Genomic DNA, 12,676 nt, shown 5'->3' on the forward strand with positions numbered 1-12,676 from the left:
AATTTTTTTAAAATAAATCCTCAGCCTTACTTTCTATGACAAGTTATATATGAAATATGTGTAATTTGTTTTATATATAATATTTAATTACCATTTTATATATTTATATTAAATACACTATATAATATATATTATTTATTAACTATTATATATAACTTTGTAGATTAATACAAAATTATAATATTATAAATATATATCCCAAAATATCTATAATACAGGTATACATTACCTATACTCCTATTGTATAACAGACCCTCACTCTTTACAAAAAATTTTTTTCTGTTCCACATTCCCTAATTTAGTAATGAACAAACAATGATTCAAAACAGTTATATACATATAAAATTTCTCAATAGTATTTATAAAGCTGAACTGAGTAAAATTTTATGAATGTGGAAAGAATGACCAAAACCAAAACTTAGGAAAAATAATACCCAGTTGAGTCTTTCTCATATCACAGCATTTTGACACTTTCTATTATTCATCACTCTTCTATATTTATGAACCCTTATCATTACATTGGACCCCCAATAATACGAAATAACCTCTCTATATTAAATCATCAGATTAGAATACTTAGTTCCATATACTCCCTTATTTTCCTATTCCCAGAATCTGGGGAGTAGGGTGTGGATATCTTTGGGGGTGTTATTCTGCTTGCCACAACTCCTACTAAATGTATCACCTCAAAATGGCTCTGGGTCTCTCTCAGTTTTGAGTTTCTATCCCAGAGATCCCTCATGTAAACTGTACTGATCTCAAGAAGGAATTGCTAAAATCCAGCTTTCAATTACCAACTGGATAGAAACTACATTTATTCTCTTTATGACATCCATGATGCTGCATCAAAATGGATCACATAATGATTCTTTACTTGAGACTTCATTGCTATGAAGATACCCTCCCATGCCTTAGAAAATACTTAGGTTTTTAAAAGTAGAGAAACTTTCCCTCTCATTTTAATCAAGATATCTCCAATATCAAAACACCTTGTAAAATGTCATAAATATTTTTGCAATTACTATTTCATGTTAGTTTCCTGCATACATGCATCATTATTTTTATCAAGTTACTTTAATCCAGTAATCAGCTGTATGACACTGACAAAATGGAAAACCATCATATTCACTCAGGAATATATTTGATATAGAATAGTGCTCAATTATTTATTCATGGTCACTCATAAGTTGATGGCCAATAAATATAAATACGTAGGACAATTCAGGAATCTTGACAGTATTCTTAGCTCATGCTCAGAAATGGAGTATTGTTCTAAAATGACTTAATATGCATACATTTATAAAGGAGAAATTATATAACTGATTGTGATTGTTACTCTAGCTCCAAAAGCTTAATCTATAAAGGTACGTATATATCTTAAATGCCAGGACCAAACAACTGGTAATCCCCACCAGCATACATATGAATGTTCATTACATTATGAATTTTGCTGTCCTGCTGGACTCAGGAGAAGCACCAGGATAATATTGACTTAAAGACTTAATAGTCCCCACATTTTAAGGGTCACAGTTCACTAATAGTAAAAGAATATTTAAGCATGGACTAGCATTATATTAATGTATAATTATTTACATACATATATGAATATTTTATTAATATACCACATGTATCAGAACCTTATACTAAAAAAGAAAATTAAAATAATTAGATAATATACACAATAATTTTAATACTTTCTATTCTCATCCCATTAGATATCCAGCTCACCTCCTCTAATTTATATCCCTCACTCAACAATGTCCTAAAAATGAGGTGATCATTAAATGGCATCTTTCTCCGATGAGGCTCTTGAGGAAACTGGTGTTCAGCCTGGATAGGAAAGTTACATGGTTCTTATGGATTTGGGTTGACTACTAAAGTATAACTAATCTTACTAGATATTTTGAAAATTTATCTCAACTGTAAGAACTGAAAAATTAACTGATTAGTTGCCAGTAACCTACTTCTGCATCGAAAAAGAATGTCATTTGATATGTATCTGGGTTTTTTTGTTTTTTGTTTTTGCTACACCATGCAGCTTGTGGGATCTCAGTTCCCTGACCAGGGATTGAACCCAGGGCACTGCAGTGAAAGCACTGAACCCTAACCACTAGACCACAAGGGCACTCCCTATCTGAATTTTAAATTTCACTTTCTGTTTTGTGTATTTATATGATGAATCTGGAAATTCCAACATGGAAGAACCATGGAACATGCAATAACATGGTGCTGACTTGAGAGAACGGAAATAGAAGAAATATCCATAGAACTCAGAGATTCGTCAAAGTGCAAAGGAGCATATTGGGTCCTATCTGATACATTAAAAACTTAAAAATCTGAATGCACATCTGAGCACTCACTATGAGAAGTGGCAACCAGTGTTGCTAGGGCTAAGGGTGAAGCACATGACCACTCTCAGTAAACAGATAACCTAGATCAAGTCCATTCTCATTATATTGTCTTTAACCTTAGGCTAATCTCAATATTATGAGCCCCAAATTATACACATAATCATAGATATTTCTGGGGAAAAGAATGGTATTGAATGGACAAGGAACAAAAGCTTGACCATAAGTCTGAGCCTAGATCAGACATTTGGATTAAAGAGAAGGAGTGTAATGAAATGAAGAAGGCTTTCACGAAAACCCAAGTGCTACCTTGCACAAGATGAATGTGTTCTTTTGAAGAAAGTGAAGTTTAATAAAATATTTTCCTTATTTTTATAATAATGTGAAATTGTTAGAGTATTTTATTTAATAAATGTATATAAGATCCTCGTACTTACTCTGGTGTATTTAAGTATGTATTCTATATGATAAAATAACATTCTGCATGTTGTTTTACTAGTATTACGTTAGTGAAAGTGCCATTTTCCTCATCAGACTTCCCATAATCTATGAATGTTTTTAAAAGATCTACGACTGGACATCGACAGCATAAAGCGATCATGAGAATTTCAGGTGACAAGAGGGGGGAGGTTCAGTTTTGTTCAGTGGCAATAATTAGTAACATGAAAAACAAAGCTGGCAATGTCATTAATGGAAAATCCCTTTCTCACCATGATTAGTACATAAGACCTTTATGAAGAGTCAAATTCCAAAAAATTTATAAGATAAATATCAGATGCCACTGAATAAGTAAAATGCAACTGCTATTGCATGACAATTGAGCTTAGTATCAGGTGCACTTGGAAGCACAAAGATATTTATAATTTTAAGATATTAATTCTCAGCTCTCTTAGGGAAAATCATAGAAAGGGAGAGTATCACTGCAAAAGAGACAGAAAAACACTGTAAGGTCTTGATCACAAATCAAGACAAATTTGGTAAACCCTAAAAGTCCTATCAGGCAGTGGGTTTTTTTTTTTTAGACAATAATATCTTGTTTTATGACATCATGATTTTTAAAAGTTGTAAATATTATAAGTAGACTAAAGTATCTACAAACTTAAAAGAACAAAGACATGTGACTAGATCATTCTGAATTTGTTTAGATAACTTATATTTCAAAGGTAAAAATTCACCTAAGTACATACAGTAAGTAAAATTGCGAAAAATTAGAAATAGTTTGAAATATCAAATGCAGTTCCAATTAAAACATAATGTCACAAAATTATAAAGCTACTTTCAAAAATCTATAAATTTAATGCCTGATAAGATTCATGAAATTGATCTTTTCATCTGGAAAAATCCATTATATTTATTTATGATTAACTAAGATATGAGACTGAAATTACGAGAAGAGAATTCTTCTGACACTTCATTTGGTAAATCCTCTCTCATCCCACCACTCAACTGAGTCTTGAGCTCTCTCGGTAAATAAAACTGAGAAAAAGACACCAAGCAGAGTCTTTGGAGTGAGTCTATGTGTGAGAAGAGACACCCAAGGTCTGATTATAAGGAAGGGATGTCTTCAGTTCATCTCCCCACAGGCTCATAGCTGGCACATGACATAGTCATGTCACCTGTAGAATCTGGAAAGCCCTGATCTTGGGATTGTTAGACATGGAGGCCACCAAAGGGAAAACTGAACGTACCTTATTGCTGGAAAACAACAGAAAAGAAGCACCTGGGTTCCAAATGTTTCCCTGTGTGAGCTCATTTTCCTAGGTCATCTTGCCCTAATGAATTGTAGTGTCTCAGTTCTTGTCAACACAAAAGAAGCCTAACAGTAGCTCTAAATTCAAAACAAGTAGAACACTTATGTCAGAGCCCCCAACATACCTCTACGGGTTCAAGTGATTTCTGCTGGTCTTCACCAGTGTTCTCCATTGGTCTCTATTTTAGGTCATAACTCAACTAGAAGTTCCTTTGTGAGAATTAGGAAAATATCCTCTCATCCTGACCTACAAGGTGAAGAATTTGTCCTCCAGAGAACACAGCTCTAAGCAAGAGCACCTGGGAAGGGGAGCAGAAGGTGGGCTGCTTTTCACTCCCCCATGTACTTTTCCAGGTGCATTCAGAGAGGATGGAAAGGACACTTCCATTCTAAAAGCACTATAGTTGGGGATGTAAAATGTCTGTCCTCAGATATCTTGCTTTGCTGTGAAGGGTCAGGTTCTTCTGGTGGTGTGTTCTGTCTCAGTCTCCTCTGCTGCTTGTACTTACAGGGCTGTTTTATTTCATATGCTCAATATTAGGGCACCACCCTTTAGCAACAGGTAATACTTTTTCTGTAGCACCATCCTTGTTGTAACTAACCTTGCTACATTTTTGGCCCTCTTTCTTAACCAAGCTTCATTTTATACTAATTTGGTGACTTTCATTCCTCTGAAATTATGAATACTAGCACAGGGCGCCAGTTCTCAGCATGTTTGAATTCAACCTGGTCTATTTCTCACAAATCATTTTTGCTTCTCTAATAAAAAAGTTTGTCATTTGGCTTCAGTCAGGAACGCCCACCCCACGGGCTTCTACAGTCTAAAATTACACTTATTCCTGCCATCAACAACCTAGGCCCATCTGTCATTAGCCACCATCACTATGATTTTTTGTTCAACTCACATGGATATTTTAGGTCTGGAATTGTTGCCATCTTTGAAGCTTAAAGCTTCTTCTTTAACTTTTGTGTAATACCAAGGAAAAAACTTTCAACCAAGAATCCTGTACCCTGAAAGCTATGAAAAATAAAGGCAAAGACATTCCAGCTAAACAAAAACTGAGCCAATTTGTTGTTAGCCATCTTACATACTAAAGGAAGTTCTTCAGTCTGAAAGCAAGTGACCCCAGATAGAATGCACAAAAAAGATTACCAGTAAAGGTAATTTTGTAATTATAAGAGACAATATGAATGCATATTTTTGTCCTTTCTTATTTTAATTAATTTTTAAATCCACTGTATAAAATGTGTATATAATTGCATTGTTGGCCCTATAAGTATAGGAATGCAATGTATCTCCCAACAAATGTGAAAAGAGGTGGATGGGAACAAAGCTTTTCGGGGCTCAGAAAATTGCTCTAGATTATAACTTGAATCCATAGGAAAAAAATGAAGGGAATATGTTATGGGAAATAATATTAATATAAAAAACTGTAAATATATAAGTTGCTACATGTAAGCTTCATGGTAATCCCAAAGCAAAAACATATAGTAGCAACACAAAAGTGAAAGAGAAAGCAATCCAAGCATACCACTAAAAAAAATCATCAAATCAAAAAATTCAATTTTTTCTGGGTGTAGTATTCCTGGTTAGCCATTTTTTTTCTTTCAGTATTTTGAATATTTCATCCCACTTCTTTCTGGCCTGCAATGTTTCTGCTAAGAAATCCACCAATATTCTTATGGGTATTCCCTTGTATGTGACATATCCCTTTCCTCTTGTGCTTCCCAAATTGTCTGTCTTGAACTTCTGAAGATTTGGTTATAATGCATCTTTGTAGATTTCCTTGGGTTTATCTTATTAGAACCTGTTGGGAATCCTAGATCTGGATGTCTATTCCCTTTGCCAATTTTTGGCCATGACTTCTTTAAGGGCCATGACTGCCCTTTTCTCTTTTTGTTTTTTTCTGGGACCCTCATAATGTCTGGTTTATTGGAATCTAAGTCACTTAAGCTTTTTTCACACTTTTTCATTATTTTTGCTCCTTTGACAAGACAATCCCATCAACCTCTCTTCCAGTTCCCTGATCATTTTATCTGCTTGATTTAGTCTACTCTGGAACCCCTCTACCTCTCTACTCTATTTTTCAGTTCAGTTATTGTATTCTTCAGCTTCATGGTTTCTGTTTGGTACATTTATAGTATATATTTGCTATCTCTTTATTGAAATTCTCATGTTGTTCATGCATTGTTTTCCTGACAACACTGAACATCTTTATGGAAATTACTTTGCTTTCTCTGTCATGTAAATCATACATGTTTGCTTCATTAGAATTGGTTCCTGGAGATTTATCTTATTCCTTTGTTTAGAACACGTTTTCTTGCCTCTTCATTTTCCTTAACTCAGTGTGTCCTGCAATGTGTGTCCTCAGCGTGTCCTTAATTCAGTGTGTCCTTAACTCAGGATATGTGCATTAGACAAAACAGCCGCCTCTCCCAGTCTTCACAAAATGCCCTCATACAGGAGAAGTCCCTCAACAATCATCCTTACCAGAGATTTGGGAAAACTCTCATCCTTCCTAGTCCAAACCACTGTCTTTTTTCTTAGCAGTCCCCAGCCATCTATATGCTGAGTTCCATCAGCACTCTGAGATACGTAAAAGAGAATCCAGTTCCTTGGGCAGCCATGGGAAATTTTGGAAATTTGTACAAGTAGTCCCACTCTTTCCCTCCCAGGGAGAATTTGGGAACTGAGAGTTTTCTCAGGGTCAAGCGGTGCTGCACCAGAACATCTTAGACTGTTCAGGCTGCTGTGACAAAATCCCATGGACTAGGTGGCTTATAAGCAACAGAAATTTAGTTCTCACAGTTCTAAATGTTGAAAAGTACAAGATAAAGGCATCAGGTGACTTGGTGTCTGATGAACACTCACTTCTTTGTTCATGGATGGCTGTCTTTTTGCAGTGTCTTCATATGGTAGAAGGGGTAAAGGATTTCTCTGGGGCCTCTTTTATCCTATTCATGAGGGCTCTACCCTTATGATCTAATTACCGCCCAAACCCACCATGTCAAATACCAACACATTGGGAATTAGGCTTCGACGTATGTATTTGTGGGAGAGACACGTTCAGTCTATAGTATGGGGGTAGAGCATGTCAGGAGAGGGCATTTCCTTTTTCCTTACTGGCATTGATGTGACCGGTTTCACACTCACCCAAGATGCAAAAGCCTCTTAACTGCTTTCTGCATTTTTCATGAAGTCAATTGATTTGTGTATTGTTGACTTGGTGTGCCTGCGGGGAAAAAGATTTTCTAGTGATTCATATTCTGGTTTCTTGCTCATGTCACTAGACTACAAAATTTCTTAAATTCTTTATTTAAAGTTATCATGGAAAATTTGAAATCTTAACAATGATAAGGATAATAATTAACCCTGTCAAAAGTACCCATTACAAGGCTTCAGTGATTCTCATTATTCTGCTTTTCATTTTCAACTATCAACTCTGATTATCCTGGTGGCATATTAAATATAAGATATAAGATGTTTTTGTTTGTAAGAAATTTAGTACTTTAGTACCTTTAGTATCTTGTGGATGAAGAGAAGAATTAATGAAAATATCATTATCACACGTAATAAAATACTGTACAAATATTTTAAAACATCATATAAAACCCAGTTATAGTGTTTTATGCTTGAAACTCTTGAGTTCTACAATCAACAGATATTTCACATGATATAACATTTTAGGTCTAATATTTACCTGGAGAATCAAAAGTGACAATGAATGAATATATTTAATGTTGTATAAATGGCCATAGACTAGATTTGGTATGGAAAATGTGAAATAAACTAGATATTCCCAACCCATTTATTGTGAAAACAAACACAAGGGAGGAAGAAAAGACATTCAATTTTAAGGGTAACTGATAAAAAGTCCAGATGAAAATAATATTCAGGCTTCACAGAAGAACAGAGCTTTCAGCATCTAATTAAAGTTTTCTGCCCATTGGACATGGCATAGCAAAGCTATAATGAGGGAGAGAGAAAGCCATAAAGGTAATGAGAGTCCTTTAGGCAGTGAAAACCTCAGATTTGAAAAATCTCAAGAAGCAGAAAATTGTACTCTAGGACTTGATGATTTATGTACACTTCTCATGTAACAAAGAATCCCCAGATTAATGAGAAGAAGAAGACACAACCTATTGGAGAATGGAGGGAAATAGTAATTTATAGAAACAAGATGACTCTTCATTTGGCTGAGCAGAAATTGGAACAAAACGTACATGGAATATTTAACTCCCATGAGAAGGTCCTCAAGATGCTTACCAAAACCCCACACTTTTGGTTTGAAATTGACCACTCTTAGCCCTGGATCAAAGCATTCCACCCATGGACCCTAATAAAGGCATGGGCCCCAGGTGCTGCCCTGCTCTCCCTGCCTGCACCCTGCCTTAACCTCCCTGCATGTGTCCTCAAGGTGAGCCACGTATTTCCACCAGGACCTGTGAGTAATAAACGTCACTATTTCAGTTCCCTAGTGGTGTTTTCTTGAACCCTCGATGGCCAGCTGACACCTTGGGGGCTCTAATTAACAAATGTTAATTTAACAAAGTCACAACACTTTGCTTCCAAATCTTCTGTATAAAAGACCCTTCTCCCCTAGTTTTTGTTGGTAGAGGGCTCCAACCACTTCCAGTTTAGCACAGCCCAACTGGGATGGATGTATTCTCAGAAAAACGCTTGAAAAACTTAACATACCTCAGTTTGTCTTTTTTTGTTTTATTTTTGTTTCTTTGTGCGGTACGCGGGCCTCTCATTGTTGTGGCCTCTCCCGTTGCGGAGCACAGGCTCCGGACGCGCAGGCTCAGCGGCCATGGCTCACGGGCCCAGCCGCTCCGCGGCATGTGGGATCTTCCTGGACCGGGGCACAAACCCGTGTCCCCTGCATCAGCAGGCTGACGCTCAACCACTGTATCACCAGGGAAGCCCTCTCAGTTTGTCTTTTAACACACTATATACTGCAATTTATTTAATTAGTTCTTTTTCATTGTGTCTTCAAATTACGTCCATTTTTTTCTCACATAAAGAATCCTCCCGTGAAGACACAGACTCCCTATAACTGGGGACCTGGCACCTGTGGTCTGCCTTCCTGAGGTCAACCACCTGTCTAGCCGTCTTCCTGGTGCCCGATTCAGACTTGCTGATTTAGCACACGGAAAAGGAAACAGAGCTGCTGATATGGAAGGCACCTGAGAGCTTAAACCCGGGATCCACATGCCTTCTTCAGTTTCTCTTTCTCCTGAACCCCCGGTTTACAGTATGGCAAATTTTCTTGTTTCTATTCACCCCCATTATTTTTTTAATTTGCTTTGAGAGACAGGGATCTCGTTCACTGGTAGCTCTAGATACACATTCTTAACTCTTCATAAACCACCCAAGCAATCCACAATCACTTTTCTTCTCAATCTACAGTTCTGAAACAGTGAAAGTCCTCTTTGTTCAGTTTGGAATCGCATATGTTCTTTGGACCAATTGCAGTGTCCAGGGGAAAGGGGGAACCCTTGTTAGCTGAGCCTTTGGACATCTTCGGGCGGATTGCTCTGATTGGTTCCTCCAAGCATCCCTGTGATTTGTCTAAACTTCAGGTCAGGAAGAACCTGAGGCTAGATACAGTGTATTAATGAAAGAAAGAGGGCAAGGAGGCAGGGAAGGTAGGGGAAGGAAGGGAGGGAGAGAAAGAGAGAAAGGAAATTAATGAAATACAAGAAAAAAGACACAAAATGCATCTCATAAGGTTAAAACTTTCAATATTTTGCTATTTTTTCTGCATGTTTGTATTTTTATGAATTGGCTTTGGTCATAATTTTTAAAAAAGAATAGAAAAACGCATAAAAATGAACTCTATAAAGATGCACCTGCTGTAGGGAACATCTTTTTAAAGCACTCTTGGTAGAGCCACCTCAACCTTTTGGTTTATGATTGGTTGATGCCCTGTACGAGGACTATCCAATCAGAGTGGATATTTCCTTCTTGTCCAATCAGAACAAGGCTTTCAGGAGTCCTCATCTGAATATAGCAACTATAAATAGGCCACTCCTGCCCCCACCTGACACTTTCCCTTCTGCAGGGCTGGGCTTGTTTGCACTTTAGTTTTGGGGTTCTGCTAGTTCCCAAAGATAGAGTGCCACTCCAGCCCTGAGGAGAGGAACAGGAGAAGCACAGTGGCAGCAGCAGGAAGGGCTGCCCCACAGGTGCATGAGGTGCTGGAGCAGGTTCCATGTTGAGAACTTTCCTAGGTCCAAGTGTTTCCTGGTCTCCCGAGGTCTGGTGCCTTGGAAGTTCCCTTGTTAATGTCTGTGAACGTGTCGCATGGGGGCCACAGGCAACCACAAGCCCTGGACAGTGTCCTCTGGAAGGCAGGAAGAATACCTTGTGACGTGTGTGTATTTTCCTTGAACCGCTGCTGGTTGTAAGGGTCCTTCTTGCAGGTACTGCCTAGTGTCTCAGCTAGTTCTGCTGGGGACAGAGGTCTCAGTCCTGGTTGAGAGGAAGGAGGTTTCACTGGCTCCTCGTTGTTCTAGGAGCACTAGATACATTCCCCTCAGATCCTGCTGGTCCTGGGAGGCACCTTGTCCTGTCATAGGGCCTCTGGTCAATCTGGGGAGGAATGAGCCTATTTGGCTGCCTTGTGTTCATAGATTGTGGGAAACACCTGATGGGTCTCGTTCTTCAGTTAAGTGGGAGAGCTAAGGCACCCTGCTACTTTTCCTTTTCACTGCCTTTCAGAGTTCTGCTTTGAGTAATTCTTATGTTATTTCCAGGGTTTGTAGTTGTGCTTGGTAGAGAGGAGCAAGGAAGAAGGAAGACGTGTCTACTCTGACTTGTCCAGACTGGAAGTTCCTACTCCCTGTCTTTTTCGTTGATTCAGGATTCTTCTCACATCCTAAACTAAGTTATCTAAGTTGGATTTGAAGTTTCCTCCAACAAGGCACTCATAAAATTTACTTCCTATAATTTTTGGTTGCATGATCCAACCAAACTCACCACCCTTGATCATTTACTGCTACATGACCGCCATGCAGTAAAACCACACAAGTTACAGGATGCTAGAAAAAAGAGGCAAGCTGCTGCCTTCCATCCAAATAGAGTAACATTAGCATATCACTCACAAGCCCTCATCGCTTTTTATCTGACATAAAAATTAGGGCTCCTGGGCTTCCCTTGTGGCGCAGTGGTTGAGAGTCCGCCTGCCGATGCAGGGGACACGGGTTTGTGCCCCGGTCCAGCAAGATCCCACACGCCGCGGAGCGGCCGGGCCCGTGAGCCATGGCCGCTGAGCTTGCGCGCCCGGAGCCTGTGCTCCGCAACGGGAGAGGCCACAACAGTGAGAGGCCCGCGTACCGCAAAAAAAAAAAAAAAAAAAAAAAATTAGGGCTCCTCAAATATATCTCCACTCTCTTTGCTGCTACTTATGTACTATATAAAAAGTTGTATTCTCAATTCCCATCTGATTCTCCTTCAGCCATTCAGATTTCACCTGGCTTCTTGGTTGGAGCCTGGCTTCCTTCATCAGCAACTGTGTTCTCTCCACCTATTGCTAAACCTGATGGATTTTTTCCCCACAACCTCTAGCACTGTGATATGTATTATTTTCACAACTTTCAACAAATGTTAGGAAATTTTAAAATATCACAACACTTAGTTTAACTTCCTAAATTTTTAGGAAGGACTGAAATTTAGGCCTGCATTATATTTTTTATGGAAACCAATCTTAGATTTTAGATTATTAGAAAGGTATGAACAGTGTAGGGAAACAGAAGGAGAAATAGAAAAAAAATAAAAATTAAAAACAAAAATTAAAAGTTGTTGCTATCAGTTTCTCTATGCTGCTGGTCAGTCTGTGTGTGGATCTTGATTTCCATATCAGTCAGTAGGTAACCACTATCTGCTTCCTGTTATTACATAGTAGATTGTATTTTCTAATCTATAGTGGCAGAAAGCAGGTCAGTGTTTTCCTGAAGACCAGCAGAAGGCACAGGAGAGAAATGACAAAGGGAGGCAAGGAAAATTGGGGGATGATAGATATATTCATTATGTTGACACTTTCACTGGTTATATGTATGTATGTATAAAACCATTTTAAAGCCCCCCAAGAAAACATATCAAGTAGTTTATTTAAAAAATGAAAACTACATAGGGACCTCAAATCTTCATATTATAGTGGAGTAGAAGACCTCAATCACATCTTGATAAAATGTTTCCCAGGTATAGCTTCATATACAGCATGGAGTGAACAAGAAGAGACAAAAACCTAAAACCAGCATTCTAAGGGCAATCAGTGAAAGCCCGATCAGGAAAGACCACCAGGGCCAAAGTCAGATTTAGTGATTCCATGCAGTGAGGGAAGGCATCCAGACAAAAGGGGGAAGGGAATCATCATTTGTAAGTTGTACGTTCCCATTGACGGATTCTGAGGATGGTCCAGGGAAGCAAAGGACAGTTCTGGATTAATGGTGTGTCTGGGGTAAGATTAAGAGAAGCAAGAGTTAACCAAAAATTGGATGTGGTCATGAGGCAAAGGTGGTTTAGCAATTGTATATTCCAGGCATTGCATGGTATAGTAAAGGAGATCTGAAA

The sequence above is a fragment of the Phocoena sinus genome, chromosome 3 (genome assembly GCF_008692025.1).
Source record: "Phocoena sinus isolate mPhoSin1 chromosome 3, mPhoSin1.pri, whole genome shotgun sequence".
NCBI lineage: Eukaryota > Metazoa > Chordata > Mammalia > Artiodactyla > Phocoenidae > Phocoena > Phocoena sinus.